This window comes from Balaenoptera physalus (genome assembly GCF_965194825.1).
Source record: "Balaenoptera physalus genome assembly, chromosome: 10".
Taxonomy (NCBI): Eukaryota; Metazoa; Chordata; class Mammalia; order Artiodactyla; family Balaenopteridae; genus Balaenoptera; species Balaenoptera physalus.
Genome location: NC_138889.1, coordinates 48,211,900 through 48,224,789, shown reverse-complemented (window position 1 = coordinate 48,224,789; position 12,890 = coordinate 48,211,900). Strand labels below are relative to the sequence as shown.

The window sequence follows — 12,890 nt, the reverse complement described above, 5'->3', positions numbered from 1 at the left end:
GCTTTCTGCTACTCCTTCACTGTGCTGAGCAACCTTGGGCAAGTTACTTAACGTTTTCAAATAATCATTTGAATAATCATTTTAAACAATCATTCAGAAAATTATTTTACATATAGTTTTAATTCATTTTTATTCTTAAAGCATCAAATGGATAATAAGCCGAGCAAAATCTTTAAAGACAGGAATAATATTCTAAGCATCCTTGAACCCCATACTCCCAAAGAGAATTTAATGTATTACACTAAGGAAGAAAGGGAAGGAAGGAGGAAAAATGAAAGGCGGTTTGGGTTTTCTCTTTCTGTTATATCTGCTGTCCTTCTTGTAAGTATGACAAGAAAGAGCATCACAGAAGATGAGAGGGTGTAGAGAGCTCCGTGCAGGCTGGTGCTGTGCACTGGGGTGGGAGGCATATCTGCTCATCCCTGGGAGGGGATCCAGAGCAGCGAGGCATTTAGCAGGAGGTAGGATTGAGAAATCACTTGTTCTTTCAGAGGCCAGCTGGCCACCATGCGCCATATGGCTGCTTCCCTGTTGTGAATTCCCTGAACTCCAGGCACACCAGTATTCAAATGTCAGAAGAGAACAATTTTCAAAGCCAAACAGGAATTCTGTTTGGATTACCCATAGTATCAGTCTCTTCTGCTAGCTTTGATGATTCAGAGGGAATGCATGTGTTAAATTAACAAGTATATTAAGAACTTTGGATGTCTGTAACCTTTTCGTTAGTACCTAACGCACCTCTATAATTCTTGCTGCGTTGTGTTTTTAACACTTGAGCAAGAGCCAAAATGAAGTGTATATGTGTTCTCAGATTAAAGAAGCAGCACCTCCATTTGCTGTAAGCAAAAGGGGCAGGGAAGTGAAGAAGAAAACGAGGGGCATTTGGACAATGGGCAGAAGTGGTTGGAGAGGGAGTGGTGCGGGGGAGAATGTCAGCCTCGTGCTTATTATATAACTGGACCATCAAGAAAATCTGAACAAGAAGCCCTGTGTCTACAGGACCTTTTCACTCTGCTCCTCAAGGCCAAATTGTTCACTTTCCCCATTCCCAGGTCCCGATTCCAGGTTCCTAAGTTTAGATCCAATGTCCACCCTATCAGCCATGGCCATAAACAGGGAATATTTGCTAAGAAAGAGATTCAGGCTGGATGGCAATGATTGAAACCTCTTGGGGACAGAGTTTGATGCCATCAGAAGAAAGGGACAGACTTGGAATGTGTCCTTTCCAAGGCATCTTGGAAATAGGTTTGTGCAAGGAGTTTCTACCCTGTCTGGGTTGGGTGGCCAGGCCCACTGAGCTGCTTGACAGTGGGCCCCTTCTACTGTCTCTATGGGCCCCTTCCTACCATCTCACCAAAACTAACCTTGGCTTCCTTTAGTTTCTCTAATGGGCTTTGGCCCAGAAAAATAAGATTCACCTTTCTTGGATCCTGGTATTATTAGCCTACTGTGAAAAGTCCAGCTGACTGATTTCTCCAAAGCTTGCTTTCCCATGTGTTAAATAAGCACTTAGATCCCATCTTCAGGCATCCTCCTCTCCCCTTCCTTCTGTGTAAGCAGAGCTATAGCTAGTTGTCCAGTGTATAGGCAAAAACTGCCTGACTCATCTCATTGCACTTTTTGGACAGCTGAAGCTCAAGCTTCAAACTGTCCTGGTTGCTCAGATCTTCTAAATTGGACATTTCTAATTCTGGAATCAGCAGCTAGGGGAGATAGGGACAGGCCATCTTACTGTACTTTTGTTTTCTTAATTTGGAGTCGAGCCATCGAGGTTGCAATTATGAGGACACAGACTGTACGGTCGGCTAAATTATATTTCCTCAAGAGCCTCATCAATGCCCTTAAGGCAACAGTACAGCCTGCTACACACCTCTCAAAATATTTCATACGGAAGTTCACCATAGAACGAAGATGCATCCTCCATGACTACAAGAAGAAAGAAGCTGACTCAGGATCCAGATTAGCCAGGCAATTGCTGGGCATTTTCAAAGCAGCGAAGCAGAAGCAGAGATGTGGTAAAAAAAAAAAATTAGTACTCAGAAGAGATACTTCAGCATGACTTTGTAATAGAAATAAAACATAGTGGGATTTGTTGCCCTAAATCCACTCTATCTTTTTGTGGCATTGGTACCGGTACCTTCATTTTCCTTTGGGAAAGCCACTTCTTACCCACTTCCATGTCATTTTTGAGATAAAGCTGATTTCACGCTCAGGACACAAGAATGGAACATGTGGTCCAGACCAGCTTTGTCACCTTATTCCATCCTTCTTGCCATCATATGGTTTTGAAATGGGCTCATGTCCCAAGGCACATCCCCCAGAGCCAAGAAGACACAACCTAAGGACTTCTATTTGAGCTCTCAGAAAAGCAGACTCTCCCAACTGCTGAATAGGGCTGAGATGATGTAAATGTGAAGCATCCTGTGTTCTGTGCAGAACTGAGAACCAAACCAGTTCTGAGGAAGCAGCGTCAAGAGATGGATCCAGCTAACATTATTTGAGCCCTGAATCAAGCTATACCTAGAGAAGGACTAACCCTGGAATTTTCAGTTTACATAAAGCAATAAATTTCCATTTAGCATAAGCTAATACACCAATGGCAGGAGAGGAAGTCCTATCAAGATTGGCATTTTTGGGGGCTTCCCTGGTGGTGCAGTGGTTGAGAATCTGCCTGCTAATGCAGGGGACACGGGTTCGAGCCCTGGTCTGGGAAGATCCCACATGCCGCGGAGCAACTAGGCCCGTGAGCCACAACTGCTGAGCCTGCGCGTCTGGAGCCTGTGCTCCGCAACAAGAGAGGCCGCGATAGTGAGAGGCCCGCGCACCGCGATGGAGAGTGGCCCCCACTCGCCACAACTAGAGAAAGCCCTCGCACAGAAATGAAGACCCAACACAGCCAAAAATAAATTAATTAATTAATAATAATAAAAAAAAAAGATTGGCATTTTTCAATTCAGGAAGTATTACCTGAAAGACCTTCCTTACCCAAGCTTCTCTGCTTCTCCTTTGAATTCATTCTTAAATAGCCAATAACCTTTTAACAACTCCATGAATTAATCTGTGACTCTCCTAGGCCAACCAATGAGGCACTTGAGTATATTCAATGTGTGTGTAGAAGTCTCTCAAGTTAAAGTGAAATCTAGATGTTTATCTCAGTTACATCTAGCATGTCTATGTGCTTAGAACAAACACTGCAGTAACTGAGGGAGAAAGCCATGAAATGCCAAGTGCCTATTTATTACCTACACAAGCACCTTTTAAGAAAAACTTGAAGCCTCAACTTTGGTCTTTTCAACCCTCATCCCATTTGCTATGACCATTTTAAAATTGTTAGTGAAATCATTTCTTCCATGTTATCATAACATACTGGATTAGAAGACAAACAAGTGAGTTAGATGCTAACCTCATATGTAGCCCGTTGGGAAAACTACCCAATAGTGTTATTTATAACTAGAGGCAAAAAGCTGTCCCGATTAAATCCATTCTTTGGGAAAATATAAATTCCACAGTAGTGTAAAAGATGACTAATTTGAAGTGGTTCTCCCAAACAATGCTAAATTGCTTTCTGAGTTCTGCCTGTCGTCCATCTCAGTCTCAAAAGAAGTGAGGCATTTAGTCTGTAAATCTTCCAAGTCTACTACTTGTTCCCATGTTTTCTCATAAAAATATTCCATTTATGAACATAATTTATATGAGTATAGCATCAGGGTCTGGTCAGGAAAAAAGGAAACCATACAAGGTATTTCAACTGAAAAAAAATAATGTAAGAGTTTGGTTAAAAACACGGAACAGAAAAGGTGAAAAAGTAATATTGAGGTAACGCTGAGAAAGTTTTTACAGGAAACACCTACCACCTCTTAGGATGGAGCAACAAAGGGAAGAGATTGGAGTTAACAGACCTTAGACTCTTGAAGAAACCAAGAGGAAATGGGACTAGACCTCTGAGAAGGGCTACAACCTAGCTAAGTTCTATTGTCTTTGACATGATGAATTTGGTTCTGAGGTTGCTGAGGGGAAAAAAAAAAAAGCTGGAGACTGGGAAGTCTCCCACTGCCAAGGTGAAGAGCCCTTGCTGGGGCAATGCCAGCAGGAAGCACAAGCACATGGGAAAGAGCAAGTCCTCTCTCTCTTCCTCATGTTTTCTGGTCTCCTAAGGTCCCCTATTGATGGAACCCAGCAGGGAGCCAGCTGGTAAAGGATGAATGTGGTATGCAGAATTCCAGTTTCTGCATCATAAAGATTATAGAAGATTATAGTGGTCTTGGAGCTGAGAGGCCATAGCTTAATACTAGGCACATGATCATCCTTATAACTCTAAATGAGTTGACCAATGCTATTACTCATATTAAACTAAGAATATGAGTATGTAACCCAGGTGTCTGCCACTAGGGAATCCACTGGCCCTTCAGTCTTCTGGGGATATTTTTTTCTTTAACAATTTTTGTAAAATGGTAGGGATGGAAGTTGGAGCTTTAACACCTATCTTACATACCATGTGTCTGATATCCAGGGACTTCAAATTTTCTGTAAAACTAAGGGGCTTTATTTTCCTGATCACCTCTAATTCCAATTTTCTATTTTCACTGAACCCTTCTTCTCACTGAAGTCTCACTTTAGGAAGTTTTTTTCTCTGCCTTGCATCATCCCAAAAAGGAATGGGACCATTGTTCCTTTAAACCCCAAAAGGAACACTAACAAAAAACAGTTATTATCAAATGTTTAGAAGAAATGAGGGGTTGTTATATGATAAACAACTAAAAATTATATATTAGATGTCATTTTTTACAACAGCTCCTAAGTAATTTCATCCATATGGAATTCCTCTCTGGCCTTATTTCCTTTTGAGGGGCTCTCCCAGTAAGCTTCTGGCCCTCTGCCTCTTCCTGTTTTCTTTATTTCCTTATCTTTTTACTGGGATTCCCTCCTGGGATTCCCCTGAAAATTCAAAATTCTTTATTATTTATTATTTTCAATAAGTCAGCTCTTTACCCTCACTGCCATTTCTCCTCCTAGACCATGCCCTTGGGAAGACTTCACTTTTTATACTCAACCTCTATGGAGGTTTGTTATTCTGCCCTGAGATGATTAATAGATTAATATTGTTATTTCTTAGAAGGAAGAACCAACCGCAGTTTCTCTTTCCTTCCTTCTTTCTTTCTTTCTTTCTTCCTGCCTTACTTCCTTTCTTTTTCTTTCTTTCTTTCTTTCTTTCTTTCTTTCTTTCTTTCTTTCTTCCTTCCTTCCTTCCTTCTTTCTTTCTCTCTCCTATTATTAATCTTTTTGTTTTGAAATAATTATAAATTCACATGTAGTTGTAAGAACTAATGTAGATAGATCCTAGTACCCTTTACCTAGTTTTCTCCAGTGCTAACCTCTTGAAAAACTGTAGTACAATATGATAACCAGGATATTGACATGATGCAGAACATTTTCATCACCACAAGGATCCTTAATGTTGCCCTTTCATAACCACACCCCCTTTCCTCCCACACTGACTTCCTCTATACTCCTGACAATCACTAACCTGTTCTTCATTTTTATAATCTTGTCATTTGAAGACTATTATATATAAGTGAAATCAGACAGTATGTAACCATTCAGAATTGACTTTTTTTCACTCAGAATGGTTTTATTTGCATTTCTTTTATGGCTAATGATGTTGAACACCTTGCCATGTGCTTATTTGCTATTTGTGTATCTTATTTGGTAAAATATCTTCACGTCTTTTGCTCATGTTCTAATTGGATGTTTTGCTTTATTGGCTGTTGAGTTTTCAGAATTCTTTATATAATCTAGATACTAGCCCTTTGTTGAATATGTCAGTGGCAAATGTATTCTTCTTCTCTCTAGTTTGTCTTTTTATCTTCTCAACGGGGTCTGTTGTGGAATAAAATTTTTAAATTTTGATAAAGTCCAGTTTATCAGTTTTTCTTTTTATAGATCATGCTTTTGGTTTCAAGTCTAAGGACTATTTGTCTAGCTCTAGACCCTAGACGTTTTCTCCTATGTTTTCATTCTAAAAGTTTTATGATTTACATTTATGGCCATGATCCATTTTGACTTAATTTTTGTAGATGGTGTGAGACTTAGGGCAAGGTTTAGATATTTATTTGTTTGCCTGTATACGTCCAATTGCTGTCTTCCTCAACTCCATGTCAGGTATAGATGAGGCAAAAAGAAAACTCAGGAACTCACCTCTCTGTAGCTCCTCAGGTCTTGAAAACTCAGGAACTCACCACTCTGTAACTCCTCAGGTATTAAGTCCCTGGATGGTCTGTTTTATTGCTGTCTTTCAGAGTATTCTTACATTTGTTTTAGGTGTAATTATCGGATTTTTAGTTGCACTTAGTGAGAGGAATAGGAAAAAGTACACTTATTGCATCTTCCCCGAGGTGGAAGTCCTTTGTTATTTTTTAAATTTGCATTTGATTTTACTTTATAGGTTAATTTTTGGTACCTACCAGATACTAAATACTATCCTTTATAGAGAATCTAGCATTGTTGTTTGTGATTGGGTGGGTTTATGGTCACACAGTTTCCAGCCAAACCCAAATTAAAATATGAATTATCTTTGAACGAGTTGTCATGGTGAACCTAGACAGATCCTTGTCCTTAGGGGACTCTGAGTTCAGATGTGGGGATTAATTATTTGGTGGACACAAATTAATTATTTGCTGGAAATAGCACCTTCCAACACTCTTTCTCCTGTGTCTTTTTGGTAACTTCTCTGTCCCCACCCCAATCACAGAAATGGCCTAATGGCTCCAACTGTCCCAGAGTTTCTAGTCCTCTGGCCACAGCGATTGGTTCATAGAGGGGAGTGCAACTTAAATTCATCACAGTTTTGTCTGGGTTTTATCTGGATGGGGCTAGATGGGCCATTTTCTTTTCTCTCTGGTCAGGAGATATAAAAATTGAAAAATAAGTAGGCAAATCCCCACACGAGGCAAAATCAAATAAGAGGGTACTATTTTATTGAAATCATCCCTCTGTTCAATTCATTTTCCCAATGCATCATAAGACAAGCATCTATGTTCTTCATTTTCATATCCCAAGCACTGGGCACTGGTTAGCGCTTAACAAGTGTAGAACAAGTGAATGAATAAAGGAATGAACACTTCTAACTCTAAGTATTGCCTATAAGTCAATGCTATCAGAAAATGGCATGAGGAAAACAAAAATGACTTCAAAGTTCTCTATTTTTTAATTACTGAGGATTATTGATTCCAACTAAAAAGCACAATTAATTACTGTTTGGGTGCTCTTATGTTCCCAGTTTTGCCCTGCTCTTCTTCCCTTCTGTTTCGCTGTGGGAGTAAAGCTCAAGGTCAGACCCTGAGAGACACACAGTTCCCCTTACCTGTCAGCAGAAGGAAGTCCTGCTCTCAGAATCATCTCCAAAGGGAATGCTGTTTTTACCTCTGTCCCTCTCTTCCTCCTTATCTGGGTGTCTAATGGCTGCTGACGGCCCTGACTCTCTTCCTTGTGGGATGTAGCTTCCTCACCAAGAAAATGGTGCACAACCTGATTTTGTTAAGTTACTGGCTGCAGTGATATTTCTCCTTGTAAATGATCTCTTCACTTCCTGATAGTTTTGCTTACCATGAGCTGTGCCTGATATAAGAGCTTGGGGAAAATCATAAAATCAACAGCTTCTCAAACTTTAAGCAGAATTACCCATGGATCTTATTAAAGTAAATTCCAAATATTTTCTAATAGGTCTGGGGTAGGGCCTGAAATACTACATTTCTAACAAGTTCCCAGCTGATGTGGCTGCTTTATCCACATAACTTTGAGTAGGAAAGACATGCCTCAATATTCTTAATTGTAAACCTGGGATAATCAACATCTCCTCTAATGACTTCCCAGGGTTATAAGAATTGAGACATATAATGTAAATAAAAGGTTTTAAGGATCTACAACTCACTATATAAACCTAAAGTTTATGCCCTTGTGATCATCTTAGCTCAATCATTCTCAACATCAAGAGTCAATCCCGGACTTCCCTGGTGGCACAGTGGTTAAGAATCCACCTGCCAATGCAGGGAACACAGGTTCGAGCCCTGGTCCAGGAAGATCCCACATGCCATGGAGCAGCATGTGCCACAACTACTGAAGCCTGCGGGCCTAGAGCCCGTGCTCCTCAACAAGAGAAGCCACCGCAATGAGAAGCCCGCACACTGCAACGAAGAGTAGCCCTCGCTCACCGCAACTAGAGAAAAGCCCGCACCACGCATCAACAAAGACCCAACACAGCCAAAAATAAAATAAATAAAATTTATATATATATAAAAAAAAGAGTCAATTCCAAGTGGAAATATAAATGTTAAGACTTGAAGGGCAATGAATGAAAGATCCACTGACTCAAAATAAACTTCCCTACTGGCATTGGTTCTTAAAATTCTCAACAGTATTATGACTTATAATAGAATATTTAGACTGGAAGGAACATTAAGGAGTGTCTACAGGAGTGGATTTCAAAACTAGCTGAAGGTCAGAAGCATCTGAGGATTGCTGAAAGTACAAAGACCCATCCTGGAACCACCCACAAATCTAAGTTAGAGAAATGTCCGCAAATCTGTATCAAGTGTATCCTCCAGATGATTCTGATGCAGTCATTCTCATACTCAAATCTTATATTCATTGAGCTCTGACTCTGTCATTTTGCGAATGGAAGGACCAAGACCTGCTGAGCAGGCGGTACCTTTCTCCTGTTCCCTCAAGACAGGGAATCTGGGGACTAGTTCGATAGTGGGGCTCTAAGAAACCAGAAAGCTGGAATGGGCAATTCTCATCTAGGACAGAAGAAAGTCCCCAAATTAGTGTAATAAACAAAGCCAGGTCTATTCACAGCAGCCAAGATCTAAGAAATCAGAAAAAGAAAGATTGAACTTACCAAACAGGGACAGAATCAGAGATAATGGACATGTGTCCACATACAATATCTTTCTCATTTTGGGAGTGTCTCTGACTCAAACTATGGAAACTGAACAGCCAGGTACTACCTTCCCCCTGGGAGCTAAGGTGCAGGCCATGGTCTATGTTGAACAAATCAGATGCTCCTGCCCAAGATATCAAATCTCAAATAAGTGAGGCAAAGGCAAATGGATGATTAGAAGGATTTTTATTGCGGTGGTAAGAGCTTAAGTGGCAAAATCAGCACCCTGGCCAGACTGTTCTCCATCAAGATGATCTTCCTGTTTCTGGAGTCTATAGAGCTGCTTTGATTCTTATTTGGTTGTCTAGTCTGGTCCTTCAGCCTCTTAGCTCATCTGTAAGCCCCCAATATGCTTTGAATAAATTCTGTGGTACTTAAAAAGTCAGAGTCCTTCTCTGTGGCTTGCAACTGAATCCACTCTGATGGATCGAGCAGATACAAAAACCATGGTATTAAAATGGGAATCCACCGCCATGCAGAAGAAAAATAAGTTCAGCGTGGTAGAAACAAATGGAGATATGGGTGAGACACAAGTTCTAGCTAATAACCTATGAGAGTTACTGGTGTTATAGCTGGATTTATGGACTGATCGTATGTGGCTAGATTATTTGTCTTTTAAAAAGCAAGAGGATTTGCACTCGAATCATCTTCCTGCCCATGCTTGATGCTTAGGTTTTCCTCCTTTGATATCATCTCAGGTCACCACCACCCTATCCATTTATTCAGCAAACATACATCAAGGCTCTCACTGTGCAAAGGCTTTGTGCTAAGCTGTGAGAAACAAAAGATAGGAGGCAAAGTCTAGTCTCTTCACAAGCTCTCCATCTAGTGAAATATGCATGTAAATAATCATGGTGGGGCTTCCCTGGTGGCGCAGTGGTTGAGAATCTGTCTGCTGATGCAGGGGACACGGGTTCGAGCCCTGGTCTGGGAGGATCCCACATGCCACGGAGCGGCTAGACCCGTGCGCCATGACTACTGAGCCTGCACGTCTGGAGCCTGTGCTCCGCAACAGGAGAGGCCGCGATAGTGAGAGGCCCACGCACCGCGATGAAGAGTGGCCCCCGCTTGCCGCAACTGGAGAAAGCCCTCGCACAGAAACGAAGACCCAGCACAGCCAAAAATAAATAAATAACAATTTAAAAATAAATAAATAAATAATCATGGTTACAGAAACAAGTGCTATATTAAGTGTTTGTGCAATGTAAAAGGAATCACCATGCCTAGGGGATTTGGGAGAGGTCTGAGAGAGGATAGGTCATTTAATTTAGGTCCTGAAGAATGAGTAAATTTTTTTTAAAAAAATAGATACATATCATATTTATTTAAAATGACAATGGATATTTTTATCATCAACTAGAAAAGTGATTTTACAAATCAAGATAGCGAGTAAATTTTTTTAATTGGAGAGAATGGAGGATGAGACAGGCATTTCAGACAGAGGCCATTGAATGTACCCTACATTAAAGGCATAAGCGTTTTGAGGAGCAATAAGTTTAAGGACAAGAAGGAAGTTCTACAGGGTTATGTGGAGGATATAAATCAGTCCACAGACTCAAGTAGGCAAAATTGTAACATTTTCTATGCATGAATTCATTGTCTGATTTGATTTCCCATGCAGGCAGGTAAAAATGAAATCTCACTCAACTTAGTCTTCCCCTCATACACTTGGCTTGGACATAAGTTCAGTGAGACTTACACAATGCTAACTAACCCACGGTGGGGAGAGGCACTGGTCTGTTCCTATGAACTCTTCCATTTTTGGTCCCTGCAGCTCACTGCTGGGTCCTCTTCTTCCCTGAAGGCTACTCCTGGCCTTCTTTTCTCTCTGTTGCTTCTGTTCTCATCTCCAGTACACAGAAAATGTGTGGTACCCCTGCCCGCTACCAGGCCACTCTGGGGCCTGAGGAATCACGGGGGGATTCTATAATGGCCTCTATCTGGATTACTTACACAGCCTCTTCTACTCTACCCCTCCCATGAATTAGAAGGTGATACAAATGCAGGGTCTTCCTGGGTCCCCAGACTCTGCCCTAGGAGTGAGACACACCAGTCTTCTCACACTTAGATGCCCAAACCGATTTGAGCATCCTCTTATCTCCTGTGTCTGAGGACTGCTACCTCGGTGGGTGGTGTTTTGGTTTGGTTTCTTTGCGTGTTTTGTTTTGTTTTGTTTTGGAGGAAAGGATATTGGAACAGAACAGAGGGGCAAAAATAGATCTGATAAATCACTCACTTCTTCTAAATCACTTTTTTCATATCCCTGAATTACATGCAGCTTTTTTTCACTCTCCTTCTGCATTCTGCTATAATGGCCCTCTCCTTTTGAAGCAGTGCCTGCCTCTGATCCAGCTATCCAAATACAGGATGATCACAGGGTATCAGGAATACACATGGGTAAACTTTAAGAATCTTATCTGCCACAGTTATAAATTACTAACAGTTCCACAAAACTTGATACACACTATGAATTACTATGTTTCTATATGATATGTGGTCTTAAAATGTACATTTTAGAATAAAAATGTATTCATGATATTTCACTGATGAAAAAAAGAAGGATACAAAGCTATAATGTACAACATTTTTAAGTTTAAATGTATTGGGAAAAAGCAGGAATACATTTATACAGGAAGACCAATTCGCTGGTTTTCTCTGGAAAATAGAATTTAAAATGATTTTTAATTTTCTGATTTTTGTATTGTATGTGATTCTCATCTGTATTTTTTACCTTTTTTTAATATAAATTTATTTACTTATTTATTTTTTGGCTGAGTTGGGTCTTCGTTTCTGTGCGCGGGCTTTCTCTAGTTGCGGCGAGCGGGGGCTACTCTTTGTTGCGGTGTACGGGCTTCTCTTTGCGGTGGGTTCTCTTTGTTGCGGAGCATAGGCTCTAGGCACATGGGCTGCAGTAGTTGTGGCTCGCAGGCTCTAGAGCACAGGCTCAGTAGTTGGCTCGCGGGCTTAGTTGCTCCGCAGCATGTGAGATCTTCCCGGACCAGGGCTCGAACCCATGTCCCCTGCATTGGCAGGCAGATTCTTAACCACTGTGCCACCAGGGAAGTCCCCTACCTTTTTTATAATTAGTATTTCTTTATTTGGGGCTATTTTTAAAGTCATAAACATTAAAATATTAGTTCTAATAAAGTATATTTAGAAAGGTGGGCAGAGGCCAACAGTGCCGAACTTTGAATGGCACTCTGACAAATATGGAATTTAGTCTGTAAATGAAAGAAAAACTTAAACCTCTAAAGCAAGTCAGTAACATTTAAAAACTGGAGCTTCCAAACATTCACTTTGACAACAGGGTGGTCAATAGATGAGAGAAGTAGAAAACAGAGAGAGGGAGAATAATGATGAAGTGAGTGCAGAGGCTGTGTTGAGAAACAGTGAGATCCATTGACTAAGGAAGTGGCAGGAGGCTTGGAGACAAGGGAAGAAGGAGAGAAGAGGCAAGGACAACCCCTGTGAACACCGATGCAGATGATTTCATTTGCAGCCCAGCAAGAAGAGTAGATATTAGAACTGGAAAGGTCTTAGAAATCAGCCAGCTCAAGCTGCTCATGTTTCGGATGAAACAAAGGAGGCAGAAAGGAACAGTCATTGGCCTAAGGTTGTAACAGCATAGACGAAACTAAACCAAGTTTTCTGCCTCTAAATGTAGAAGCTGCTCTCCTCCACTTAGCGTCCTCCCTGACATAAGCAATGAAACTGAATAAGATATTAGGTTAATTCTTATTGAAAATCTCTGATGTGGCAGACACTACTCCAGACTCTTTATATTTATTATTTCTAATTCTCACAACTACCCTGCATTGTAGGTAGGATAATCTCCACTTCACAGATGGGGAAGCTGAGGCACAGAGAGATTAAATAACTTGCCCAAATTCACGCAGGTAGTATATGGTAAAGCCAGTATTTGAATGCTGATTGGTCTGACTTCATGAGCATT

At 40.8% G+C, this 12,890-nt stretch overlaps 1 long non-coding RNA gene across 1 annotated transcript; it reads right to left on the bottom strand.

Moving 5' to 3' along the window:
• Window positions 1–8,315: 8,315 nt before the first annotated feature.
• LOC309636789 lies at window positions 8,316–11,886 on the bottom strand. Its single transcript, XR_014250231.1, has 2 exons — window positions 10,116–11,886; window positions 8,316–9,803 (listed from the first exon to the last, which is right to left on the bottom strand). It is a non-coding gene; the product is annotated as an uncharacterized lncRNA (long non-coding RNA).
• Window positions 11,887–12,890: the final 1,004 nt, after the last annotated feature.